Consider the following 12,392-nt stretch of genomic DNA (forward strand, 5'->3'; position numbering starts at 1 on the left):
AGGTTATACATGGTAAGTCCTGCTGCTCCCTAACACTGGAACTCTCTCTCTCTCTCCATATCACTCGCCACCTCTCTGCAAAATGTCCAACGGCTCTGAAGACCCCCTTCTTTAGCAGAGCTTTTCAGCCCACTTCACTCATCTGCTTTTCCTTCCCTCACTTATACCATCATCTGCTTCCCGGTATCCGTTCACATGGTCGACCATGTTATGGTCGACAGTCATTAGGTCGACCACTATTGGTCGACATTGACATGGTCGACATGGACACATGGTTGACACATGAAAATGGTCGACACCTGAAAGGTCGACACATGAAAAGGTCGACGTGAGATTTTTAACTTTTTGTCTTTTGGGGAACTTTTCCATACCTTACGATCCACGTGGACTACGATTGGAACGGTAATCTGTGCCGAGCGAAGGGGTAGCGGAGCGAAGGCACCATGCCTGAAGCATGGCGAGCGAAGCGAGCCATGCGAGGGGACGCGGTGCACTAATTGGGGTTCCCAGTCAATTTACGCAAAAAATGACACCAAAAAAAGTTAAAAAAAAACTCACGTTGCCCCCTTTTCATGTGTTGACATTTCATGTGTCGACCATTTTCATGTGTCGACCATGTGTCCATGTCGACCATGTCAATGTCGACCAATAGTGGTCGACCTAATGACTGTCGACCATAACATGCTTTCCACTGTCAACAACAGCATCAATCACGTGGATGTCGCCGTCTGCTGCTCATCTGGGTATGGCAGCTACAGCAGCAATGTTTATATACCTTGTCCATGTTCTGCAATGTTTTGTATGAAAAATTAAGTTTTATTGTTCTGTTCACACTGTTTCTGTTTCTGTACTCTGTATGATGCTTAAGGGCCACTTGTGGCGCCATATAGAGTATGATGATGATGATAATAGGAGTGTGCACTGCGTGACCGGCGGCCAGCATACCTCCGCCTGCATCCCGGCAGCGTAATGCCGCCGGGAAAGGGAGGGGGGGGGGGTGTGAGCATAACAAGCCCCTAGCATTCTATTCCCAATCTATGGGTGTCGCGGAGCCTCACCTGTCATGCTCCCTATCATACTCAGAGTTCTCATTATAAAAATGATTGGAAGAACACAAAGAAGATATTTATAACTTACAGTATAAGCATCTTCTTTCTATAATTGCAATCATCTTTATAGATAAAATTCACCAGAGTTGCGGGGCTCATTCAATTGCAGGGAGAGAGCGATGAGGCAGCAGCAGCTCAGCCTCATCTCTCACACTGTCGGATACTGCCTCCACAGATGGGCGGGGCTACACAGTGGGCAATTAGACCGCGTAGAACAGAGAAATGTGAGGCATGCCTCACAGTGGGGGCGTGTGTGAGATCTGATGGACAGCTCAGTTTGGTCATGTGACCAATCCAGGAAGTGAAGAAAGGCAGACACCAGAGCTGAGCTGCTTGTCAGGGGAGGAGGGAAATAGGGACCCGCAGTTACAGCAGCAGCCACCCGTGCATAGTGACTGGGGTGAGTAGCTGCCAGAACCTGGACACTGTGTGTGTGTGTGGGTAACATCTGCAGTGTGTGTGTAACATTTGTAGTGAGTGTGGGGACAGGACTGTGTGTGTGTGATCTGTAGTGAGTGTGGGGACAAGACTGTGTGTGTGCGTGTGTGTGTAATCTGTAGTGAGTGTGAGGACAGGTGTGTGTGTGTGTGTGTGTGTGTGTGTAATCTGTAGTGGGTGTAGGGACAGGACTGTGTGTGTAATCTGTAGTGAGTGTGAGGACAGGAGTGTGTGTGTATGTAATCTGTAGTGAGTGTGGGGACAGGACTGTGTGTGTGTGTAATCTGTAGTGAGTGTGAGGACAGGAGTGTGTGTGTATGTAATCTGTAGTGATTGTGGGGACAGGACTGTGTGTAATCTGTAGTGGGTGTGAGGACAGGAGTGTGCGTGTATGTAATCTGTAGTGAGTGTGAGGACAGGAGTGTGTGTGTGTGTGTAATCTGTAGTGGGTGTAGGGACAGGACTGTGTGTGTAATCTGTAGTGAGTGTGAGGACAGGAGTGTGTGTGTATGTAATCTGTAGTGAGTGTGGGGACAGGACTGTGTGTGTGTAATCTGTAGTGAGTGTGAGGACAGGAGTGTGTGTGTATGTAATCTGTAGTGATTGTGGGGACAGGACTGTGTGTAATCTGTAGTGGGTGTGAGGACAGGAGTGTGCGTGTATGTAATCTGTAGTGAGTGTGAGGACAGGAGTGTGTGTGTGTATGTAATCTGTAGTGAGTGTGAGGACAGGAGTGTGTGTGTATGTAATCTGTAGTGAGTGTGAGGACAGGAGTGTGTGTATGTATGTAATCTGTAGTGAGTGTGGGGACAGGACTGTGTGTATGTAATTTGTAGTGAGTGTGAGGACAGGAGTGTGTGTGTGTATGTAATCTGTAGTGAGTGTGAGGACAGGAGTGTGTGTGTATGTAATCTGTAGTGAGTGTGAGGACAGGAGTGTGTGTGTGTGTGTGTGTGTGTGTATGTAATCTGTAGTGAGTGTGGGGACAGGACTCTGTGTGTATGTGTGTGGCATTTGTGGTGAATACACTCCCTCCCCAGGTGCTGTTGACAATATCACTGATGATTGTATTGCCCTGTGTAACCTGCTGCACCAGGCCAGCTGTATTTCTGCAGGTTAGGGATGCTGAAAAGGCTTTCGACCTAGTCACCTGTTTGATACCATGCACAGGTTTGGGTTCCCGGATGCCTTCATCCATGCAGTGTGTCTTCTATATTACAATTCCTCATCCCAAATTCTTTCTAATAATTATCTTTCTTCCCAGATTCCTCTTTATAGGGGAACCAGGCAAGGTTGTCCCCTCTCGCCTCTTTTATTTGCTATAGCCATAGAGTCACTAGCCATTGCCCTACGTACAACTCCCTTGTATACTGGTATTATCATTAAAACAACTGAAGTAAAACTCAGTTTGTTTGCTGATGACATGCTATTGTTTATCTCAAGGCCCCAATCCTCCATCCCTGCTATAAAACAAATGATTGAACACTTTGGTTCCTTCTCAGGCTTCAGAATAAACGATGATAAATCCTGTCTCCTCCCCTTGAGCTCTGGCCATTCTTCAACCCCCCATTATCTTCTACAATGTCACAATTCACAATTTATCGCTCCCTGCTCAAGTATTTGGGTATTATGATCCCCCCTGCCTTGGACGCCCTTTATTCTACAAATTTCCATCACATCTACTCCTCTGCGGAGAAAATATTGAAGGGTAGGATAGATTTACCTTTGTCATTATCTGGTAGAGTAGTGGTTATCAAGAACTTTGTTTTTCCCAAATTGTCTTATGTTCTCCAAATGCTCCCACTTAGCTGTCTAAGTCTAATATCCAACGGTTTGATTCTCTCTTCACAAGATTTATTTGGTCAAGGAAGAAGTCTAGAGTCTTCCGCCACACTTTGCGATTGCCAAGGGTGGGGGGTGGCTTTGGGATGCCAGACATCCCTGCTTTTTCGAATGCTGCTATGTTTCGCTACATTGCAGACTGGTTTTCTGGTGGCTCGGTATACACCCTCCCTGATATAGAAGAACACATTTTTCACCCCTTTTCTCCAGCTGCCTTACTCCATACACCTACCTCACTGATTCCTTCACATTTAAAGTCTAATGTACTCTTCTGCGACACTTTGGGGTAATCCCCAATTACCCCTGGTCTCGAAAACCATACTTACCTTACATGGAAGGAAAAGGGCATTTCATCTATTTGAAATATCTTTGACCCTGGCGGTGTAATATACCCCTTCTCTACCCTGATTAATAAATATAAATTACCAAATTGTCATTTCTTTATGTACCTACAATCTCGCCATTTTGCACACTCATTACCACCCGCGATGTCCCTTGATACTGATATTGACCCCCTTACTCCTCTTCTGCATTCAAATTTGGGTCTTGGTTATAGGATACGTAACTTGTACTCTATTCTTGTGAACTCTGGGAAGGGAACTTTACAATATAAACTTCGTTCCCGCTGGTTGCAGGATATGCCTGATTTCCCGACTATGTCGGACCTTATGTCCACGTTACCTTCCACACTCTTACGTTTTAAAATCAGCAGCCTTACCGGAAACATACCTTAAGTTCTTGAATAGAGCCTACATCTCCCCGAAGCAACATTACTATTTTACCCTGACCTCTTCAGGTCGTTGTTTTAAATGCGGGAAGGCTGACGCCACATACTATCATAATTTTTTGGCCTGTAGGAAAAATAAGATTTTACTTACCGGTAAATCTATTTCTCGTAGTCTGTAGTGGATGCTGGGGACTCCGTAAGGACCATGGGGATAGACGGGCTCCGCAGGAGACATGGGCACTTTAAGAAAGAATTTAGGTTCTGGTGTGCACTGGCTCCTCCCTCTATGCCCCTCCTCCAGACCTCAGTTAGAGAAACTGTGCCCAGAAGAGCTGACAGTACAAGGAAAGGATTTTGGTAATCCAGAGCAAGATTCATACCAGCCACACCAATCACACCGTATAACAAGTGAAAACAACCAGTTACCAGTATGATAAACAACAGAGCATCAGGTCAACCCTGATGCAACCATAACATAACCCTTATTGAAGCAATAACTATATACAAGTATTGCAGAAGAATTCCGCACTTGGGACGGGCGCCCAGCATCCACTACAGACTACGAGAAATAGATTTACCGGTAAGTAAAATCTTATTTTCTCTAACGTCCTAGTGGATGCTGGGGACTCCGTAAGGACCATGGGGATTATACCAAAGCTCCCAAACGGGCGGGAGAGTGCGGATGACTCTGCAGCACCGATTGAGCAAACACGAGGTCCTCCTCAGCCAGGGTATCAAACTTGTAGAACTTTGCAAAAGTGTTTGAACCTGACCAAGTAGCCACTCGGCAAAGCTGTAATGCCGAGACCCCTCAGGCAGCCGCCCAAGAAGAGCCCACCTTCCTAGTGGAATGGGCCTTAACTGATTTTGGCAGCGGCAATCCAGCCGCAGAATGAGCCTGCTGAATCGTGTTACAGATCTAGCGAGCAATAGTTTGCTTTGAAGCAGGAGCACCCAGCTTGTTGGATGCATACAGGATAAACAAAGACAAAAAATGTATTACCAAGAGGGTCTGGGGCGCTTGATTCAATTAGTCGTATTCACCGGGAATATGGCTCTTAAACAAAGATAACAACAAATACAAACATAGCGTATAACTGTGATGATGAATGAAATAATAAGACAGTGTGGCCGGACTCGTACCCCAAGGTGGATAAAATGCACTTTGAACAATCCAACCACTGCTGTAAACGATCCCAAATTCTATTCTTAGTTCTCCCGACAATTCAGATTCTTCCCGATACACTCACAGATGGTACATGTGGGAGTAAAATTCCAAATAGTGTAATACTGTTTATCAGATGTGAAAACACAGATAGGAGTATCAAATGGACTCTCACCATTAATTAGATGTTTAATAGGCATATACGGAGAAACCACTCCAAGTGTGTGCGTGGGTCCCTGTTGTGATTGGACTCCTTGTCTTTACTCTCCTGAAAGTCAGGATCCTCCCCAATCCATTCACAATAGGTATATGTGAAAAGAAGGCTCCAAATAGTGTAAAAACATTTATTATAACTAATTAAAACATAAACATGGGCAGAAAATGGACTCTCACCATCCAATAGATGCAAAATGGACAAAAAGCAAGTTTTCAGATGATCGCCAGGCGTCCCCAGGATTCGTCGCCAAACAACCTATTCCAGACATAGACATAGACCAATACCAGACATAGACCAAGCAAAAACCTAGTTGGTCTATGTCTGGTATTAGGTTTTTACTTAGGTTTCATTGTTTGGTATAAATACCACTCACCATGCAGTTACCTCCTACACCTTGAAAAAGATAACAGAAGGTTATCGAAACTGTCAAAGTCAGAAAAATATCTCTATACACACTGCCATATTTGCACCTCACACTGGTCCGCGCTGCGCATGCGTGCGCTCTCCCGTGAAGGCGCATACCCGCTGTTGCGTGCACCCGCTGGTGCACGGTATGCGTATTTACGGTAAGGTTTGTGTAGTCGTAGCGTGCGACTCAATCGTTACATATTTTCACAAATAATGTATTTTGTAGATCATGGTCCCTTTGATAGATTCTGAAAGTTTGGTTAATATAGAATGTTTATGAACAGAGGAATCCCTCTTTGTTTGATACGAAGGGTCAGATAGGAGTAATACAGTGGTGTTTAGTATCCATCGGAAGAATATTTAATTAGAAATATTCCGGTGTTGGTTTGAAGCAGATCAATCGCTCGTGCGAATAGTTATGGACATAAGAAGTTTATGAACATTTACTTTATTTGCACTTTATTACCCATGCGGCGGGAAACCCAGTTTCCCTCCCACCTGAGCAGTTGGAAATAGTCACAGCCCACCTGTATGAATCAACCTATGACCTTTTGTTACAATACGAAGCCGAATTCCTGTGTCCAATGAACAATGAGATTGTAGGGACCATTGAATTGTATTGTGTGTGGGGCATAAATAGCAGGCCGACCATATCCAACTTCACTCTCTTCAACGGTTCTCATTGCTGATAATCGGGAGCTGGATATCGAGGCGCATGCGATCGTTCCCCTTGTGCGTAAGTTCTCTCCGTAATCATATTGTCTTACTGTGAGCCATTTCTCTCTCTCCCTCTCTTCTCTTTCTCTCGTATTTTCCCTTGATTAGACTTAATTGTATTATATTGTATTTCCTGTGTAGTTATCTGGTTAGTTGGTTTATGTTATATTGTAGTGTATGCTTTGTACTGTGATTCTTTTTGCAAGTATAATAGTCATAATACACATAATAGGTTTCGGACCCTAAGCCCAGGTATCTGTGTATTCTTTTTTAGTGTTAAATATTCCCTGAGCGTCGGTGACGCTCAAGCAGCTTTGTAGTTAATCAGGTTACACTAGGTTGCACTTACACTTTGTCTCTACACTAAGGTTTGCTGTGTATTTCATTGCTAAAGGTATAGATATAAAGGTTTAACGTTGTGAGCGTCTGCATCGCTGGTGATCTCCTCGTGGTCCCGAGCGCCGCTGCGCTATAGCGAATCATTACGATAGTCAACAGCCAATAGTCTGCCTGCCTGTGATCACTTGGCCGTGAGTGAACGTGACGCCTGAGCGTCTCGATCACGGCTAAGCGATCGATACGCAACTTGCGTACCCTTACGGTACTTCTTACGTAGATAGCGTACAGTGTTCTAAGACCTCATATAAGGTTATATACACGATAAATATTTAGCTTTATCAATTGGCGGCTCGTCCTGTCCTTCACATATCTGCACTAGGTAGATCAGCAGACATTATCCCTCAGCAAAGGGCAGGAGGTTGTCTCGTAGTGCTGACGGGATAAGCGTCTGCTTCGCTTAGATAAAAGAGTGCTGAAGGAATCCGGGAACCGGAGGTAAGAACAAAACGCTAGTGTCTTTTAAAACTGTTTATTTTTCTGTCCTGCGTACACACGCACGCACACATATATATATCTGCATTTCTTTTTCTTTTTCATTTTCGTATATCACTCTCCTGTCTGCCAGTTTTATAGTTGAAAAAAAGTGCTAAAAAAAGATTTGCCGTTATTTCATAGTTTAAGAGTAAAGGTAATATAGTTAAAAGATAGACAAACACACAGTTTTGCCTGGGAGATAAGGCGAAGTCAGTGTGTTGTGTGGTAGATGATCAAGGATCATCTACATTGATAAAAGTATAAATTGTGTTACGGTGGATCTTTGCTTTGCGTACACGTGTCCCTAACAAAAGACTTGTGTACGCAATCCAAAGGCAGACGCACGCAGCGTACATTACGCAATGGAGCGTCCGGTTACGCCCACGTAGCTCAAGTCACGATAAGTTGATTTTTAACGCAACGCGATAAGTAACGCAAAGCGGTAAATAGCGCCACAGGCGATAAATAACGCAAGTCTATTTTTGGAAATCCAAAAATTTAAATTAACAGATCCTGCTCCTAATTGGTAACACAGCTGGGTTAAAGAAAAATTTCTGCGCAGAAATAGAAATAGAAGCAAAAGTGTACATGTGATGAGTGAGTGTTTTTGTATTACATAAGTTTATATAACTTAAAGGTTGAACCACAAGAAAAGTCGAGTACTCGTGAGGTACACGCGTGTAAGTGACGTGCACGGTGGCTAGGGAGGCATCCTTAGTTAAACATAATATTTGAGCATTAGAGTATAGCGGACCAGTATAGAACAAGACCAGGAGGTCAGACCAGGAGGTCGTACAGAACAAGACCAGGAGGTCATAGTAGACCAGCAGGTCCAGGTACAGTAAACAGGGAAGTCCGCTATACAGTTCAGAGGCACAACACCAAAAGAAGGGTTGGTGCAAGACCCATATAGGCCGTACAAGCTCTGGCTGAAGGAATTCGCAGTCGTAAGTTTCGATTCCATTGGTCTTTCCGTACACAAACTTAGTTGTTTATGTACTGAACGACTGGACCGCACGTAATTGTGTGCAGTAGTTAGTAATCTGACCTAGTACCATTAGAGTAAAGGGGTCACAAACGCTATTTGTACATTCTGACGTGATTTGTGTAATTTTTTATTTTTTCAAGAAGGGAAGTTCGCTGGTCACTCAGGAACTATCTGACAAACCTCACCTTTACTGGAAAGAGTAAGTGTTCTGCGGATAACCCTCGCATGTTCCAGTAAACAACGGTTTTTATAGGTGCCCTGGGTCGAGTGCGCCAGCACCATATCGGTGTGATCAGGTCGCATTGGTCGGCGTGGGCGAGTGAGTGGGGTACTCGGTAAACCGCCACCGTCAGCCTATTGTGAACAATCTGGTTTTCTGTAAGGGTTCGCTGAAGACCTTGATATAGAGATCAGAGGTAGAGCAAGCAACGCCTGCAGAGTTATGGGGGCAAGTTGTTCAGGTAGGGGGCGATCAACCTCGGTTCGGGTTGATTCAGTGGTCCGACCAATTGGGTCGGCCAGGTATATCATGTGTGAGAAATATGGAAGTCACACAGAGGTTTTATGTGATGAATGGGAGAGAATGACGGTACAAGACCGGGAGAAATTCCCAAGAATAGGTAGCTTCAGCCCAGAGGTGTTACAAAATTTAAGGAGGAGGATATGTCTCATAAAATCAACAAAGAGACGAGTTCAGCATTATGATTATTTACAGTTGTGGCAACAGGAAGGTGAGATACAGAGAGGTTTGGCTCAGGCGGCAGGATCTGGCTCTAACAGAAAACTGATTGCCACGGCCCCGCCGCCACCATATATATCAGGAGAGAAGTTGATTACGGAGAAAGACGCACTAAGGTGTAACACAAAATCACTTAGTAACTGTGTAAATGTTAATGATAATGTCAACCCATTAACCCATGCAAGTATTAACCCGTGCAAGTTGTACCCTGTTTTGAACTCTCCTCAGGAGTGTGATCAAGAGGACGAAGCGACAACGATTTCAGCGCTCTCTCTAGCAGCCACCATAGCAGAGACCACAGTAGGCACAGCAACACCCACGAGACTAGTAAAGGCCCCTAGCGGAGGGATAGGTGAGGTCGTATCAACTGGTAAGTACGGCACCATGCATTATGCTGAGACTATTTCACCACAAGCTGTAGAATCTACACAGAATGAGGTTGTTAGAATTACTCCTGTTAGGGTAATAGCAGTTCCCAATGGGAAAACAGATGTATCAGGAGCCACTCCCATAAGGAACATTGCCATGTACAGCCCATTTTCCCGAATGGAATTAAGGACCATAGTGTCTGAATTCCCTGACCCTAGAAAAGATTTAGTTGCCAGCCAAAAATACATCACAGACTTAGGAAACACTTTAGAGCCCAATAATAAAGATTGGCAGATATTGCTAAAAGCTTGTTTACCCTCCAATGTCGACTCAGCCCAATTTTTAGCTGACTGTGGACTAGATCTGGACGTACCTCTTACAGATGTGTACAACAAAGATAACGTAAGAAGGATAAACTTACAGTTAAAGGAGCATTTCCCAGCAGTTGTTAAATGGAACAAAATATTTTCCATTAAACAAAAAGAGTCAGAAACAGCTGCAGAATATTTTCACCGGGCACTATTAGAAATGGCAAAGTACACTGGTATAGAGGACATTAGGACAAATCCAAACCATCGAGAAGTAGCAGTATCTGTACTAATGGATGGTTTGAAGGAAACCTTAAAGGCAAGGGTACAGACCACGCAACCATGTTGGCGAGGTCTGTCAGTGTCCACTTTGAGAGAGGCTGCTATTGATCACGACCGAAACATCACCAGACACAGGGAGTCGCAGAGTGATAAGCTAATGTCGGTAAGTATACAGGCCCTGACCACAAAGCAGCCTGCGTATGTACCATCCAACCCTGTGGGTAAGTCAACTATGATAACATGTTATTCTTGTCAAAGACAGGGACACTATGCACGAGACTGTAGAGCGAAAAATTCGCAAAGATCATACCAACCCCCTAGACAACGACACGACACACGACATTGGGAGCAAGGTCCGCAGAAACGGAGTTATGAGCCACATACAGGGGAAACAAAAAGATATCCCCCAAACAAAGACTGGCATGCCTCTGGTAGTTCCCAACTATCTCCCTCACAAATAGTTGCTGCCAGCGGGATTCAGGGAGGTCACCATACCCAATAGGGGTGTGGCCACACCTGTAATCTGCAGCCAGTGAAATTGATTGCCAACCTTGAAAGTGAACCCGAGGTCGCAATTAATGTAGCTGGTAAAACTTTAAACTTTCTTGTAGACACAGGGGCGGCCAAGTCAGTGATAAATTCGACAGTGGGCATGAGAACCACTGGTAGGACAATTCCAGCCATGGGAGTAACAGGAGTAGTCCAGCACTACCCTGTTAGCAAACCAGCCGAGATTACAATAGGGCCTTTGCATACCAAGCATTCCTTTTTGCTGGCTGCATCGGCACCAACCAATCTCCTGGGAAGAGACTTACTGTGTAAAATGGGGTGCGTCATTTATTGTACTCCTGAAGGTGTATTCTTGGACATACCTGAGAATCACGCTCAGGAAGTGCGAGACATGTTAGACTCCCCATCAAAATTAATGTCACATACTATTATGACAAGTAGGAATCCATCCCAAGTAGAAGAAATGACATTTCAGATACCAGAGTCACTTTGGACAAAAGACGGACAGGACACTGGATTAATGGCAAACGTAGCTCCAGTAGTTGTGCAAGTAAAAGATGGTAGGATAGCTCCAAAAATCCCACAGTATCCTCTGAAGCCAGAGGTGGAGTTAGGAGTTTACCCAGTAATAGAGCGCTTGCTACAACAGGGCATTCTGGTAAGAACGTCCAGCACTGCCAATAGTCCCATCTTCCCTGTTAAAAAGAGTGGGGGGAGGGGTTACAGGCTAGTGCAGGATCTAAGGGGGATTAACAAAATAGTTGAGAGTCAGTTCCCCGTAGTGCCAAATCCAGCTGTCATCCTAATGCAAATCCCTCCCACTGCCAAATTTTTCACTGTTATTGACCTCTGCTCCGCCTTCTTTTCGGTACCTCTGCACCCTGACAGCCAATATTTGTTTGCATTCACATACAGAGGAGTCCAATATACGTGGACTCGACTACCCCAAGGTTTCATAGACAGTCCAAGTATATTTTCCCAGGCTTTGCATGATTGTTTACAGTCTTTCCAACCAGACAGTGGATCAGTATTGATACAGTATGTGGACGATTTATTACTGTGTTCAGATTCACTGGAAGCATCTCTGAAGGATACGAAACAGCTCCTGTTTCATCTTTCAGACACCGGACACAAGGTGACCAAAGACAAGTTGCAATTATGCCAAACTAAGGTAAAATATTTGGGACACTGTCTAACACAAGGACTGAGACACCTGACCGCTGATAGAATCCAAGCAATTAGAGACATGACCCTGCCACAAACCCAGCAACAGATCAGAACGTTTTTAGGAATGTGTGGGTATTGCCGCAATTGGATCCCAGGGTTTTCCATTTTAGCGTTACCTTTGCAGGAAATGGTCTCCTCAAACAAACCTGATAGGATCTCGCATACAGACGAGTCCGAAACAGCATTTGAGAGACTCAAACAGTGCCTAACGCAGGCACCAGCACTAGGTATGCCAGACTATGGGAAACCCTTTGAACTATACGGAACAGAAAGTGCTGGTTGCGCGGCAGGCGTACTAACCCAAAAACATGGTGATGCCAGCAGGCCAGTTGCATACTACAGCGCTCAGCTAGATATGGTAGCGCGATCCCTCCCCACTTGCTTGCGAAGCGTGGCTGCAATAGCATTGCTAGTGACAAAAAGCGAAGATGTCGTGCTAGGCCACAACCTCACAATCCATACACCACATGCAG

General features: G+C 44.8%; 1 protein-coding gene across 1 annotated transcript in view; it reads left to right on the forward strand.

Moving 5' to 3' along the window:
* The first annotated feature begins 1,441 nt into the window (after positions 1 to 1,441).
* The window catches only part of PATZ1 (POZ/BTB and AT hook containing zinc finger 1), a 92,453-nt gene continuing 81,502 nt past the window's right edge, over positions 1,442 to 12,392 (forward strand). The window contains exon 1 of the mRNA XM_063913087.1: positions 1,442 to 1,509. The gene's annotated coding sequence lies outside the window, so the exon portion shown is untranslated. The remainder of the gene's footprint in view (positions 1,510 to 12,392) is intronic.

The sequence above is a fragment of the Pseudophryne corroboree genome, chromosome 1 (assembly GCF_028390025.1).
Source record: "Pseudophryne corroboree isolate aPseCor3 chromosome 1, aPseCor3.hap2, whole genome shotgun sequence".
In the NCBI taxonomy this organism is placed as follows: domain Eukaryota; kingdom Metazoa; phylum Chordata; class Amphibia; order Anura; family Myobatrachidae; genus Pseudophryne; species Pseudophryne corroboree.